Below are 14,647 nucleotides of genomic sequence, written 5' to 3'. Positions count from 1 at the left end.
TTAAGGGTGCTTTGAAATGGGATTTGCGCTGGGCACCAAAATGTTCACGATGTTCCCAGGTCCTCACAGAAGTGAACCACGTGAGCGTATTTAAATCTTAAATATGCAGGACTGGTTTTAAGCCGGATTCTCCTGGCTCCTGCGATTCGCTCACCCGCTAGAGCGGCATGAATCACTACTGGCCACCACAATGGAGAACCGGACGTGATGGCCATGTCAGTGGGGGGCTCGGAGGCAATTGTAGCCCATGTGTGATTGGGGACATAGCACGACCCCCTATCACCCTGGCAGTGCCAAGCAGGCACTGCCAGGATGGCACTTGTGCGGCCTGAAGAAGCAGGGTATGAGGAGGTAGCTTGAGGGTTGGGGCATTTGACAGTGGGCCTGATGCTGCCGATTGGGGATGAGCCTGATGCTGTTGAATTGTGGGGGAGGGGCTGTCTGTAGTGTTATTCTGCGATTGGGTGCCCTTTATAAATGCCGTCCTGATCTCGGAGGAGCGGACCTGCCAGCGTGTTTAGGCCCACTCCTCACAATGCCAGTACAAATCATGCCCACCTCCAAAAAGAAATGACAGTGTGGGAGGATCGCAATGGGAATTGCGCCGGATTCACACCCAAAATAAAACTTTCGGGGGGGGGAAATTCCAGCCCATACCAACACTGTTCCATTGACCTCCTGTCAAAATTAAGGAGGGAAACCGGGATGCTAAAGTTTGGATGGGTGACAGCTACAGTTCTAAAGTTAACAAATGAAAGACAGAGCTTGGAATAAATCCCACTTTCCCATGTTTTCAAGGCATTCTATCATATATCAACAAAACCTTTTGAAGCTCTGTCACTGTAGCTACCTAGACACTGCATCAACCTATTTCATCCATTGCAAAATTGCACCAACAGGAAATCGGATGAAAGGCAGCTGAACTGTTTTTAGTGACGTTGGTTGAGGGATAAATGTTGGTCAAGATATTGAGCGAACCCTTTTGCCTTTTTGAATAAGGTAAACTGATTGTTTGCAGCCACCTGAGTAGCCAGTTTTGAGTCTGGCCCAGGACAAAGCGGCACTCCCTCAATAGTGCATTGCAGAGTCAACCTGCATTGGGTCCCCAAATCCTGCATTCGGGATTGAACTTTCAACTTTGAGGTGAGATTGCTCCCACTAAGCCACGGATGGTACTAAACCTGAACTTATTATGTATATTCCAATGTACCAAATTTCTAATTGTAGTGAGAATTGACAATTTCAAACTTCAGTTGTATGACAGACAGTCCCTGTATGTTTGCAAATACACCTTGCAATAACACAGAACCTGCAGTGTAATTGATCCAAGAAATGTTGACCTCAAATAATTAGTGTATCGGCCGATTGATTTAGGAATATGGGAATTGCTCTCTCTCTTACTTCCTGTGAGAGGAGCAGAATGTGGTGGGCCCTCCGAATGTTGTAAATAACAGATTGGTGCTTGTAATCCAAGCTATAGGAAACAGCTTGGGTCAGGCTTGCTGAGTGTGGAATTCCAAATCTCCCACTAAAGTGAGTGTTAACCCTTGCACTGTTCGCTTTGCTTTGCTTCAGTTTAAAATACCAAGGGCTCTGCTCAATACCACTCTTTTCTTTTACACTTCGACTTCAAACAATTTGCAAGGCAACTTGTCTCAAATCCTAACTGAAACTGCAAATTATTCAAGATTTGCCTTTACTGGGCCGCTTCCATAGTGAGGGAGCTTACCAGATGCTGCACTGCAAAGACTCCGAGTAACTCCTACCTAAAATGTGAGTAGGGTTCCTATGCATTATTTCCATGTGAAAAAGGCCGAATGTCTAAATTAGGCAGACACTTTGGGCCCTTATTCAAATAGGGTCTGCCATGCCACCAGTGCAGGAAGGTTTCCGATTTAATTTTGAAATCATTACCACCTCATTAACATCAGGCGAGGCCATTCAAAATTGCCTCCGTCAAATTCCCAATTTATGCTTGTGCCACCATCAACTTCAATGTCTGTGGCTTTCTTCAGAGAAAGTTGACACCATTTGATGAGTTCTGCTGGTGGCTGCAGACCTAGTAGGGAATTATTAGCAGCAAATCAAAACACACAACCCTGTCTGGCTCACTTCCCAATGGTTTTCACTTAAATATAAATGTCTCCATATCAAAGCTTGTTGTGGAGGGCCCCTATTGTGCGTGTGCTACCAGTGGGGTGTCTTGTGTCAGGAAAAATTATTCAGGCTGTAATTTCACTGGGAATGAGCAGCTTTCATGATTTGCTGGTGTCCACAGGTTGGCGAGATCTTTTGGGATTTGGGATATGTTAGTCGCATATAGTCTCCTAATGAGCTTCCGGAGAACATTGCATCTCAAAAATAGTTTTCTCGTGGCAACACGGTGGTGCAGTGGATTAGCCCTGCAGCCTCATGGCACCGAGGTCCCAGGTTCGATCCCGGCTCTGGGTCACTGTCCGTGTGGAGTTTGCACATTCTCCCCGTGTTTGCGTGGATTTTGCCCCCACAGCCCAAAAGATGTGCAGGTTAGGTGGATTGGCCACGCTAAATTGCACCTTAATTGGAAAAATCAGTTGGGTACTCTAAATTTTTTGTTTTAAATAGTTTTCTCACTTCAGGGTAAAAACAAAAATCGCAATTGGCTCAAATAAGAGTGTGGGGGTGGTGGGAGGGGATCTAAAATATTGGCGGGGGTGGATCAGAAATATCGATGGTGTGTACATGAATTACTGGCATGGGTGGATCTGAACTGAAATGAGTCAGATAGTATCCTCTTGTGATTTTTAAGTGTGATATTAAAAAATCTGTTGACGTTGAGCAGGTTCCACCACTTCGCGCTCCCTGATTCTGACACTCACTTGCATGTAACTCATCTGCTGCTCGAAGAGACTTGTTGTGAGTCAAGTAGCTGTAAATCCCTCATCTCTTGCAGTATGGTGCAATACCAACCAGCTTTGTAAAAGGTAACTTTTCAGATATGCAGCAAACTTGGTGATTTTCACATCATACCGTCAGTGCTCTTGACTTTCAATCAGGAGCAGCCACTGGTTTGGTCTCTTACCACCCACCTAATAGTCAAGGAAGGTTACCCCCGATACGAGAACCAGCGAATATTGGCAACCAAAGATCGCTGAATAGACCAATGGGGGCCAGACACTGGCAGAAGGTGAGTGGGTCATTTTCACTTGCTCACTTGAATACCATTAGAGAGTTGCAGCTTTTCTGAGAGTCATTCAAGAGTTTCTACTTGAACTAAATTACCATCTCAAAATATAAACAATACCATACTCTCTCGGCCTTGGCCACCAAGCTCTGAAATACCTTCCCTACACCTCTCTACTCCTCTTTCCTCCTTCGGGCGCATGGTAGCACAGTGGTTTGCACTGTTACTTCACAGCGCCAGGGACCTAGGTTCAATTCCGAGCTTGGGTCACTGTCTGTGCGGAGTCTGCACGTTCTCCCTGTGTCTGCGTGGGTTTCCTCCGGGTGCTCCGGCTTCCTCCCACAGGAGGTGGGAGGAAAGACGTGCTGTTAGGTGAATTGGACATTCTGAATTCTCCCTCTGTGTAACCGAATAGGCGCTGGACTGTGGCGACTAGGGGCTTTTCTTTCTTTTTAACACACAGTTTTATTGGGGTATTTTAGGCATATAGAAAAAGTGACATTGTACATTACACAAAAAAAGAAGTCAAGACACCAATTGAACATAGTGCAAACCACGGCCCTGTTCACGCAAGGACCTGCCTCAATATCCCCCTATTCTACTCTACTCTACCCTAACCAACCCCCCCACCTCCCCCCCTTGACGCTTACTCCTCTGCGAAGAAGTCAATAAATGGCTGTCACCTTCGGGCGAACCCTAACAGCGAACCGCTCAAGGCGAACTTGACTTTCTCTAGGTCAAGAAAGCTCGCCATGTACGATAGCCATACCTCAGCCCTCGGGGGCTTTGAGTCCCTCAATGCGAACAGTATTTGTCGCCGGGCTACCAGGGGAGCAAAGGCCAGAACGTCGGCCTCTCTCTCTTCCTGGACTCCCGGGTCCTCCGAAACCCCAAAGATTGCCACCTCCGGGTTCATTACCACCCCAGTTTTCAATACCCGGGACATGACATCTGCGAATCACTGCCAATACCCCCTGATTTAGGGCACGACCAGAACATGTGTACATGGTTAGCCGGCCCTCCGGTGCATCTAGCACACTTGTCCTCCAGCCCGAAGAATTTGCTCATCTGGGCCACCGTCATCTGGGCCTGGTGCACAACCTTAAACTGGATCAGGCTGAGCCTGCGGTTGTGTTTACTCTGCTCAGGGCTTCTGCCCAGATACCGTCCTCCATCCCCCCCCTCCTCTTCCCACTTAAGCTTCAGGTCCTGGGTCTGCATATCCTCAGCTCCCATTAGTTCCTTGTAGACATCTGAGACTCTACCCTCTCCCACCTCTCCCCTAGAAACTGCCCTGTCCTGCCTCCCCTTCGGCGGGAGACGTGGGAAGGACGGCACCAGTCTGCGTACAAAATCCCGCACCTGTAGGTATCTAAAGTCGTTTCCTCTCGCCAGTCCAAACTTCTCCTCATGCTCGGAAAGCTCCCTTCCAGGAACAGATCCCCCATCCTCACAATCTCCACCCTCCTCCACAGTTGATACCCCCCCTCCATGTTCCCCGGGGCAAATTGGTGGTTGCCGCAGATTGGGGTCCACACAGATGCTCTTACCTCCCCTACATGCCTCCTCCACTGGCCCCTTTTCCGAAGAGCCGCCATCACTATCGGGCTGGTGGAGTACCGTGCCGGCGGAAGCGGCAGAGGCGCCGTGACCAGGGCTGCTAAGCTAGTGCCCCTGCACGAAGCAGCCTCCATCCGCTCCCAAACCGACCCCACACCCACCGTCCATTTCCTTATCATTGCTATGTTGGCCGCCCAGTAATAGTTGCTGAAGTTCGGCAACGCTAGGCCCCCTTCTCCTCTGTTCCTTTCAAGCATCACCCTCTTCACCCGCTTGATACAAATCCCTGCCCATACAAATCCCAGAATAATTTTATTCGGCCTCTTAAAGAAGGACCGCGGGATAAAGATGGGGAGACACAGAAAAACAAACAAGAACCGCGGGAGAATCGTCATCTTAACAGTCTGCACCCTCCCCGCCAATGTCAGCGGGAGCGCATCCCACCTCCAGACCTCCTCCCTCACTCAAAGAACAAAGAACAAAGAAATGTACAGCACAGGAACAGGCCCTTCGGCCCTCCAAGCCCGTGCCGACCATACTGCCCGACTAAACTACAATCTTCTACACTTCCTGGGTCCGTATCCTTCTATTCCCATCCTATTCATATATTTGTCAAGATGCCCCTTAAATGTCCCTATCGTCCCTGCCTCCACTACCTCCTCCGGTAGTGAGTTCCAGGCACCCACTACCCTCTGCGTAAAAAACTTGCCTCGTACATCTACTCTAAACTTTGCCCCTCTCACCTTAAACCTATGCCCCCTAGTAATTGACCCCTCTACCCTGGGGAAAAGCCTCTGACTATCCACTCTGTCTATGCCCCTCATAATTTTGTATACCTCTATCAGGTCGCCCCTCAACCTCCTTCGTTCCAGTGAGAACAAACCGAGTTTATTCAATCGCTCCTCATAGCTTATGCCCTCCATACCAGGCAACATTCTGGTAAATCTCTTCTGCACCCTCTCTAAAGCCTCCACATCCTTCTGGTAGTGTGGCGACCAGAATTGAACACTATACTCCAAGTGTGGCCTAACTAAGGTTCTATACAGCTGCAACATGACTTGCCAATTCTTATACTCAATGCCCCGGCCAATGAAGGCAAGCATGCCGTATGCCTTCTTGACTACCTTCTCCACCTGTGTAGCCCCTTTCAGTGATCTGTGGACCTGTACTCCTAGATCTCTTTGACTTTCAATACTCTTGAGGGTTCTACCATTCACTGTATATTCCCTACCTGCATTAGCCCTTCCAAAATGCATTACCTCACATTTGTCCAGGTTAAACTCCATCTGCCATCTCTCCGCCCAAGTCTCCAGACAATCTAAATCCTGCTGTATCCTCAGACAGTCCTCATCGCTATCCGCAATTCCACCAACCTTTGTGTCGTCTGCAAACTTACTAATCAGACCAGTTACATTTTCCTCCAAATCATTTATATATACTACAAAGAGCAAAGGTCCCAGCACTGATCCCTGTGGAACACCACTGGTCACAGCCCTCCAATTAGAAAAGCATCCCTCCATTGCTACCCTCTGCCTTCTATGGCCTAGCCAGTTCTGTATCCACCTTGCCAGTTCACCCCTGATCCCGTGTGACTTCACCTTTTGTACCAGTCTACCATGAGGGACCTTGTCAAAGGCCTTACTGAAGTCCATATAGACAACATCTACTGCCCTACCTGCATCAATCATCTTAGTGACCTCCTCGAAAAACTCTATCAAGTTAGTGAGACACGACCTCCCCTTCACAAAACCGTGCTGCCTCTCACTAATACGTCCATTTGCTTCCAAATGGGAGTAGATCCTGTCTCGAAGAATTCTCTCCAGTAATTTCCCTACCACTGAAGTAAGGCTCACCGGCCTGTAGTTCCCGGGATTATCCCTGCCACCCTTCTTAAACAGAGGAACAACATTGGCTATTCTCCAGTCCTCCGGGACATCCCCTGAAGACAGCGAGGATCCAAAGATTTCTGTCAAGGCCTCAGCAATTTCCTCTCCAGCCTCCTTCAGTATTCTGGGGTAGATCCCATCCGGCCCTGGGGACTTATCTACCTTAATATTTTTTAAGACACCCAACACCTCGTCTTTTTGGATCACAATGTGACCCAGGCTATCTACACCCCCTTCTCCAGACTCAACATCTACCAATTCCTTCTCTTTGGTGAATACTCGTCCCACCAGTCGGGACAGGTTGAGCTTATGCAACCTGCCCCAGTCCCGTGCCACCTGAATCCCCAAATACCGGAAACTCTCCCCCAATAGCCAGAACGGCAACCCCTTCAGCCTACTCTCCTGCCCCCTCGCCTGAATTACAAACAACTCACTCTTAGCCATGTTCAGTTTGTATCTGGAGAACCGCCCAAATTCCCTCAGGGTTGCCATGATACCATCCATCCACACCATTGGGTTCGATACATATAACAGCAGATCGTCTGCATATAACAAGACTCTTAGAATCAAGCCCCGAATGAAAGACCTGACTGACCCAGCCCTTCCTTAACCTAACCTGGTCTGTCACTTTCAGGTGCGTCTCCTGCAGCAAGACTATGTCTGCCTTCAGAACCCGCAGATGCGCAAACACACGCAAGCCCGTTTAACCCTCTAACATTCCAGGTGATCAGCCTGGTTGGGGGGCACTTCGCCCCCCCCCCCTTTGCCGATCAGCCATCCCCTTTCCTTGGCCAGCCCCCCAGCCATGTGTCGCGCTTCATCTGGCCCGCCTCCTGGCCAGCTCCACCCATGACCTCCTCACTGTTGCCATGCCCAGTTTCATCCCCGTCAGCAGAACGCCTCCTCCCCCCCCCCCCCCCCCCCCACCCCCCCCCCAGCAACACCATCGTATCACCTAACCCCTGCTCTAATCTAACTATATGCACACCCTCCCACCTCGGCTTCCGTTGACTAGCCTCACTCAGCTAGCCTGGGGCTCCCAGCCTCGGCGCCAGCGCGTCTCCCACCCATTGTTCCCAGTCACCCCTCCCCCGACCCATCCATACCACTTCCCCAGATCAGCACTACTTAAGCAAACACTCTATACAAGTCATAAGCAAACCCCACAATAGCACCATTCAAGTTAAACCAGAAAAAAAAGAGATAAGAAGTAACAGGCACTCTCAGTCCTTCCCCTACAGACACAAAGATTGCACAAAGTTCCCCTGAAGCATCCATCTTAGCCCAGTCCCTTTAACTGTTTTCTTTATTATTTTCCCCCCAGCCAAACTCCAACTAATTAAAGAGCCCAAAAAGGAAACATTCAGGTAAACCACGCCAAAAGCACTCAAAAAAAACACATCTGTACCACCTTCCAACACCCTAAAAAGGTCAAAAAAAGAACGACAAAAACGGACCCAAACATGCATAAAATTTTCAAAACGGGAAAGACACCACATATACTTAAAGGTTTTTAACATGAGTCCAAATGTCCGCAGCTCAGGGCCAGCCCTTGTTTCTTAACGAAGTCCATCGCCTCTTCAGGTTCCTCGAAATAGTGGTGCTGACCCTCATACGTAACCCACAGTCACGCCGGAAAAAGCAGCCCGAATTTCACCTTGTTTTTATACAGTATCTCCTTCACCTGCCTGTAGCCTCCCCTCCGCCTGGTCACCTCAGCGCTCAAATCTTGGTAAACACGCAGGGTGGTATTGTCTCAAGTACAGCTTCGTGTGCTCTTTGCCCATTGCAGCACCCGTTCCTTGTCCAGGTACCTGTGAAAGCGTACCACCATCGCTCGTGGGGGACCACCATCGCTCGCTGCTGCCTCACCTGCACTCTGTGTGCAGGTCCTTCAGCCTTTCCAGAAGCACTTTTTGCTGATCCGTCAACCTCCGAATCTCCACATTCGCCACCATTTGAAAGTCAGCCTGCTCCACTGACTTCTCCAACTACTGGAGCTTCTCAGCCTGATCATCCAGCCTTTTTTCCATCCGGTCAATCGACTTCTGTAGCAGCTCCAAGTTGTCACGCTTCAGAGCCAGAAAGCCCTCCTGCATAGTCTGCAGCAGCTGCTCCATTGTGGGCTGGGCTGTCAGCATCTTGCTCTGAACACCAGCCATGCTGGTCCCTCTCACAGCCTCCACTGTGCCCTTACCCGACCACTTCTGCTGCTTACGGTCCCTCCGGCTTCTTAGGTCCATACAATTCTGTATGGGTCCTGTGCCTAAGTACTATTGCTTTCCAGTTCCGCGCTCAAAAGCGCAAAAAGGTTGGGGGGAAAGTTCCAAAAGTCCGACCGAAACGGGAGCCACTTAATGTGCAACCTACTCCCTCATAGCCGCCACCGGAAGAGCCCGACTAGGGGCTGTTCACAGTAACTTCACTGCAGTGTTCATGTAAGCCTACTTGTGACAATTATTATTATTATGGTTGTTTTATAAGGGGTCGCACAGAAGTGGAATAAAATCCAAAAACCCTTCAAGTCAGGAATTTCCACACTTTTATGGCCCAGTGGGACTAGGTCCGTTGGGTGAGTAGGTGGGTATTAGCCTCTACAAAGATGCCTGCAGGCCTCGGAAAAGCAAATCACAGGATTTGTTTGTATATTTAACCCCTTTTATGAGTAATGTCTGATGTCATGGGAGTGGGGTGTCCTGCTCCTGCATTCTTCCCCCATCACCACCACAGATGGACAGATGCTGGAGTTTCCAGCCAATGTGGACAAGCAGGAACTAAGACAAATGGCTGAAGTGACACTTGTGCCAGGAATTCCACAAGAACATGATCCTGCAAAGTTCAGTCCTGGTATTACCTTCAGAGTCTGTGATTCTTGCAATTTTGGAGTGGGTTGCTTTACTTCACTCAGCATTGTGGTGGAATTTAGGCGACGAGATGCTGATCATTTTAAATACTGCTAAATATTCTGAACGACATTCCTAATGAGCTGCAGTTTAGGTATTAGCATCTTTTTCAACTGTGCCAAGTTCCAGTTTACTACAGCCGAGCCAATAAAGAATGGCTTATTGAAGTCCAATCTGCCTCATTCACACATTTCACTGGGCATAATGAGGACATTTGGCTCTGTTCAATCCAAGACACACCATTTAATTTCAGCTACAAGTTGCCCTTGGATTGGTCAAGCTGAAAACATACCATCCTGCCAATTTGAGCCTTGAAATTATGCAGGAACTAAACAGAGATTTATACGAGGGAACAAAGCTAAGCTTCCCTCAGGCACTCACTGGCACCCAGGCCTGCTAAAGAATAGGGAGAGCTTAGCTGCAGTCTAACTTCATCTGGAATCACGTTCGGAACAGGAGTTGGCCGTTCAAACCCATTCCCCCCATTCAGCTAGAACATGACCGATCTGTGCTTCAACATTGTTTCCCACCTTTAGCTCATTTTTAAATTTTATTCACTCATTCACAGGGCGTGAGTATCACTGGCTAGGTCAGCATTTCTTGTCCATCCCCAATTGCCCTTGAGAAGATGGTGATGCTCTTGCCGAACAACAATCTACTCATCTTTGAAGCATCAATTCTCCCAGTCTTTTCAATGAAACCTGACATCCTTGTCCTCAAATCTGCACACATGTTGTTCTCCACATGAGGGTTCCCATTGAATCAAATGTGTTGCTACGTCCCAGGACCTTTTCCAAGCAGTTTGCTAATTGCCCTATATTTACGAGCTTTGCTTCAACTAGACTCTGCAACGGAGAATTCCACCTGCTTCCTGTGTGGTACAATAAGAAACTAACACATGTCGAGACCTGGGAGCGTATCTTGTGCACAAGGAAAATTGATTTTACATTGGATTGGGAAACTCAATGCAAGTTTGTGAAATTGGTATTCGGTAGCAAGTCAGATGATGCAGCAGAGTTAGGATAGAAATTAAGATTGTCAGACACAACAAATAAATGGATAGAACAATGGCCATTGGAACATATTGCAGACCAGTATAGCACCAAGGGACGCACACACACTCTATGAATCCTGTTGCAATAGTTAAGGATGAAGCTGAAAAAGACCAAGGAGTCTTTGGACAGGATTTCCATCATGGACGAGGAAAATTCAAATCGGGAAACTTCTCAACTCGGCAGACCTGTCTCCTTTTAAGAGGTCAGCTGCCCACCATTCATTCTGGGAGGTGGGAGAGGGATGGGGTCAGGTCCACCACCTCCAGAGGGAAGACATGAGGTGGCAGGCTAGCATGTCCACCTCAGTTTTTTTGGACATTCATTAGTGAATGTCAGGTCCTCAAATCCTCACCCAATGCGCATACTCTGCTCTGCTCCCTCCATGCCTCCTTATACACCCCATGCCCCTATTTATCCTCTAGAGCCAGAGACTCAGTTTTCACTTCGGTCAGACTTCAACAGACATGTATTTGAAATGGACATGAAATGAACATGAAACAAATTAAACTTTTAACAATCTAATAGAGCTCTATCTCAAACACATCTCACGCTTACAAAAAGCTTCAGGGTCTTTTAAAAGCAATTAAATCCCCTCAAGTGGTCAATCTTGTAATAGCAAACAAGGATCTAGTCAGTAAACACATCAAAGACAGGTCATCCTTTAATACCCTTTTAGAATGGTCAACAAACTATCTACTGGTGATATAAATGGTTCTTTAGCATGTGAAACTCAGCAAAACGTTCAAAATGGCTTCAACTGTCAAAGCAAAATCCTGAAAATGAAAACATTAGAGTCTATTGAAACTGCAGATAAAAAGGGCAATTTTTTCTCAGCTATACCAGATGGTCTGTCAATCAATGGCATCCAGGAGTAGGTATCTGGTTTTTTTTTTTAAAGCCAAAGGCCGTTTTTTCAAATTTAAAAGCACTCTCAACATTTAAACCACAGCAGAACATGGTGCTTCAAGTTCCCAAACATTGTGTGAGATTCTCCATTTAGGATACTATGTTCTCTCATCGGAGGAGAATTGCTACCGATTTACAAGCGCGATTCGGGAAGCAATTCAGTATCCCTTGCCTTGCCCGCTCAGTGACTCTAAAGTATTGAAACCACTATGTTTATAAACATCAACCACATCAAAGAGAGGTAAGTGCATTCCAATCACTCAAGCTTGTGATTGCAATGCACTTACCATTCTTTTATGTGGTTGATGTTTGTAAACATTGGGGTTTCAAAACTTAAGAGTCACTGATCTATGAAGGGAGATAAATAAATCAAGACTGCAGCTGTTTTGTGGAAGCTGTCAATCACAGCCCACTGCTAGAAATGAATGAATGGCTTGCAACTAATGGATCTGAGGGATTTAAGCTGTTTTCCTTTCAGGAATGGACCCTTGGGCTTCCAGATAAGTGTTACAGCTGTAATTTATTTCACTGTCCCTGCCTGGACTGCTCTCTAGCTTCAGACAGGATTCTCTTTTCTGGGGAGGGGGTCCCTTTAGTTGGGGGTCTCTCTGGGTGGTTCCTTTAGTTAGGAGGTCCCAGGGGTCTTCCTAATAAGAGCTTGTCTTGGGGGTTCTCCCATTTTGGGGTCTCTGGGGTAGGTATGTGGGGGGGTTTGGTGAAGGAGGGATGAGCAGGAATCACGTTGTAGGGAGGCAGGGTGACCCTCGGATAGACTTTGGGAACAACTCCTTTAAGGAGTTAGCCCCTTGGCCCACCACGTGATCCACCACATCAGGCGCACTTTTGGTACGACCTGTAGTTATCCTCGCTCACGTGATTCCTGGCCCAGGGGACCGGAGAACCATGTAGGGCCAAATAATAGAGTGCCAGGCCCGCTAAATTGATGAAATGGGTCATTAAAACCCATGTTCATTCATTTATCACCTGCCGGCCCGCGGGGAGAATACCGGACCGGACCCACTAATGATATACAAACGGTGTTTACTGTACATCCATTCTGGACCACATTGACAGCACTGTCAAGGTAACGGAGAATTGCGATTTAGCATCACATCGGCGCCCTCTGCGATTTTAGCGTCGGAACCTATTCTCCGCCCAATCATGTTTCGCGATTTCAGTGTCAGCCAATGGAGAATCCCACCCAGTATTTTTTCTATAGTTCACAGCCCGTCCAGGCGTATTTGACTTTTTCTTTTGGTTCCCTACGTGGACCCCAATGGATAACGCCTCTTCTGAAGTGCCGTGAACCATGTATACCCTAACCAGAAAAAGTGCAGGATTGAGGATGGTTATATTGCCCACCTGATAATAGAGCTGGCAAGGGCAGGAGTAGGGTGTGTGGGTGGGCTGCCACAACCTTATTCCCCTGCAGGTATGGGGAACGGAAATGGAAGCAGGATTCCTGAAATCAGGTCCTTCCCCTTATTCTAATTGCCCAACTCGAGCAAAACCCCAGGCCTTGGACTTTAACATGTCCAACTGATGCAAATTAAAGAGAATGTTGAACTATATCAGTCAAAACAGTTGATTAAAAGTCAGAGGAGGGCAGGATCACAAAACTTCACTTTGACCAGTTCTGGTCCCTAATACTCACCAGAGTGGGGTTTAGGCAGAACAGTGGTCAGGAAACTCAAAGGGGAAGGGTTTCTCCAAAAACCATTAAGTTGTAACTTGTGCCAGTGTCAACCAGCTACGATGTAAAAAGGCCATGATAAAGCTTTTGCTAATGTGCCTGTTTCTAAAGTGATCCTGCACTTTGTTGGCCAAAATCCTAATTTGGTCTGTGGGCATGAAATACGCAAATCCAAATCAACCATATGTTTTGATAACAAAAGTAGACCACGCATCACCTCTAATCCTTCTCCAGTCGCAGTAACATATATTAACCCTAAATATTTATAGCTTGTCCTTTAACAAATCAATAGAATCCCAACTATGCAGAAGGAGGCCATTTGGCCTGTTGTGTGCACCGACCTTCTGAAAGACACCCTATCTAGGCCCACTCCGCCACCCTATCCCTGTAGCCCCGCGCATTGATCATGGCCAATTCACCTAACCTGCACATCTTTGAACACTAAGGGGCAATTTAGCATGGCCAATCCATGTGGACTGTGGGAGAAAACAGGAGCACCCAGAGGAAACCCACGCAGACACAAGGAGAATGGGCAATCTTCACACAGACAGTCACCCAAGGTCAGAATCGAACCTGAGCCCCTGGCACTGTGAGGTAGCAATGCTAACCACTGTGCCGCCATGCAAACTCTCTATGCATACTGCTACATAGCTAATACCATTGTTTGAATTTTTGCTGAAAGCCTCCTGTGAGTCACCTTCTTCAATAAATATCTTCTGAAATTTGTATACCGTATATAAATTTAATTCCTTTATATAGCCAATAATCTGCTTCAATAAAATACGTCTAAATACACGGCACGGTAGCACAGTGGTTAGCACTGCAGCTTCACAGCACCCGGGTCCCAGGTTCGATTCCCGGCTTGGGTCACTGTCTGTGCGGAGTCTGCACGTTCTCCTCGTGTCTGCGTGGGTTTCCTCCGGGTTCTCCGGTTTCCTCCCACAAGTCCCGTAAAACGTGCTGTTAGGTGAATTGGACATTCTGAATTCTCCCAGTGTACCCGAACAGGCACCGTAATGTGGCGACTAGGGGCTTTTCACAGTAACTTCATTGCAGTGCAAATGTAAGTCTACTTGTGACAATAAAGATTATTATTAGTAGTAGTTTGATCTCAAATTTGATTTCATGTCTGCGAAACATGAAAAGTTGCAAAGAAGTCTCACTCCTTCTTACCTCCTCAAGGAAACAATGACGTACCCCCAGATACCAGGCCAGTCACTACTTGAAAAACTATTGAATGTGGGCGACCTAGGGAAGGGTAACTGTGCGGACATGTATGGACAACTGTTAGAAGAGGTACGCTTACCCCTGGATGAGACAAAGAAGTCGAAGGAAGAACTGGGCAGGGAGATAGGGGGAGGACTCTGAATAAAAGCACTGCACAGGGCAAATGTCACCTCCACATGCAAGGGCTGAGCCTAACGCAACTAAAGGTGGTGTGCAGGGTGCACCTAATGAGAACATGAATGAGCGGGTTCTTC

General features: G+C 47.6%; 1 protein-coding gene across 3 annotated transcripts in view; it reads right to left on the bottom strand.

The window, feature by feature from the left end:
• tet2 (tet methylcytosine dioxygenase 2) overlaps nt 1–14,647 on the bottom strand; it is a 205,585-nt gene that overhangs the window by 84,826 nt on the left and 106,112 nt on the right. The window lies entirely within an intron of this gene.

Source organism: Scyliorhinus torazame, chromosome 9 (genome assembly GCF_047496885.1).
Source record: "Scyliorhinus torazame isolate Kashiwa2021f chromosome 9, sScyTor2.1, whole genome shotgun sequence".
Taxonomy (NCBI): domain Eukaryota; kingdom Metazoa; phylum Chordata; class Chondrichthyes; order Carcharhiniformes; family Scyliorhinidae; genus Scyliorhinus; species Scyliorhinus torazame.
Note: the sequence above shows the minus strand (reverse complement) of the source record. Positions and strands in the feature narration are given on the sequence as shown.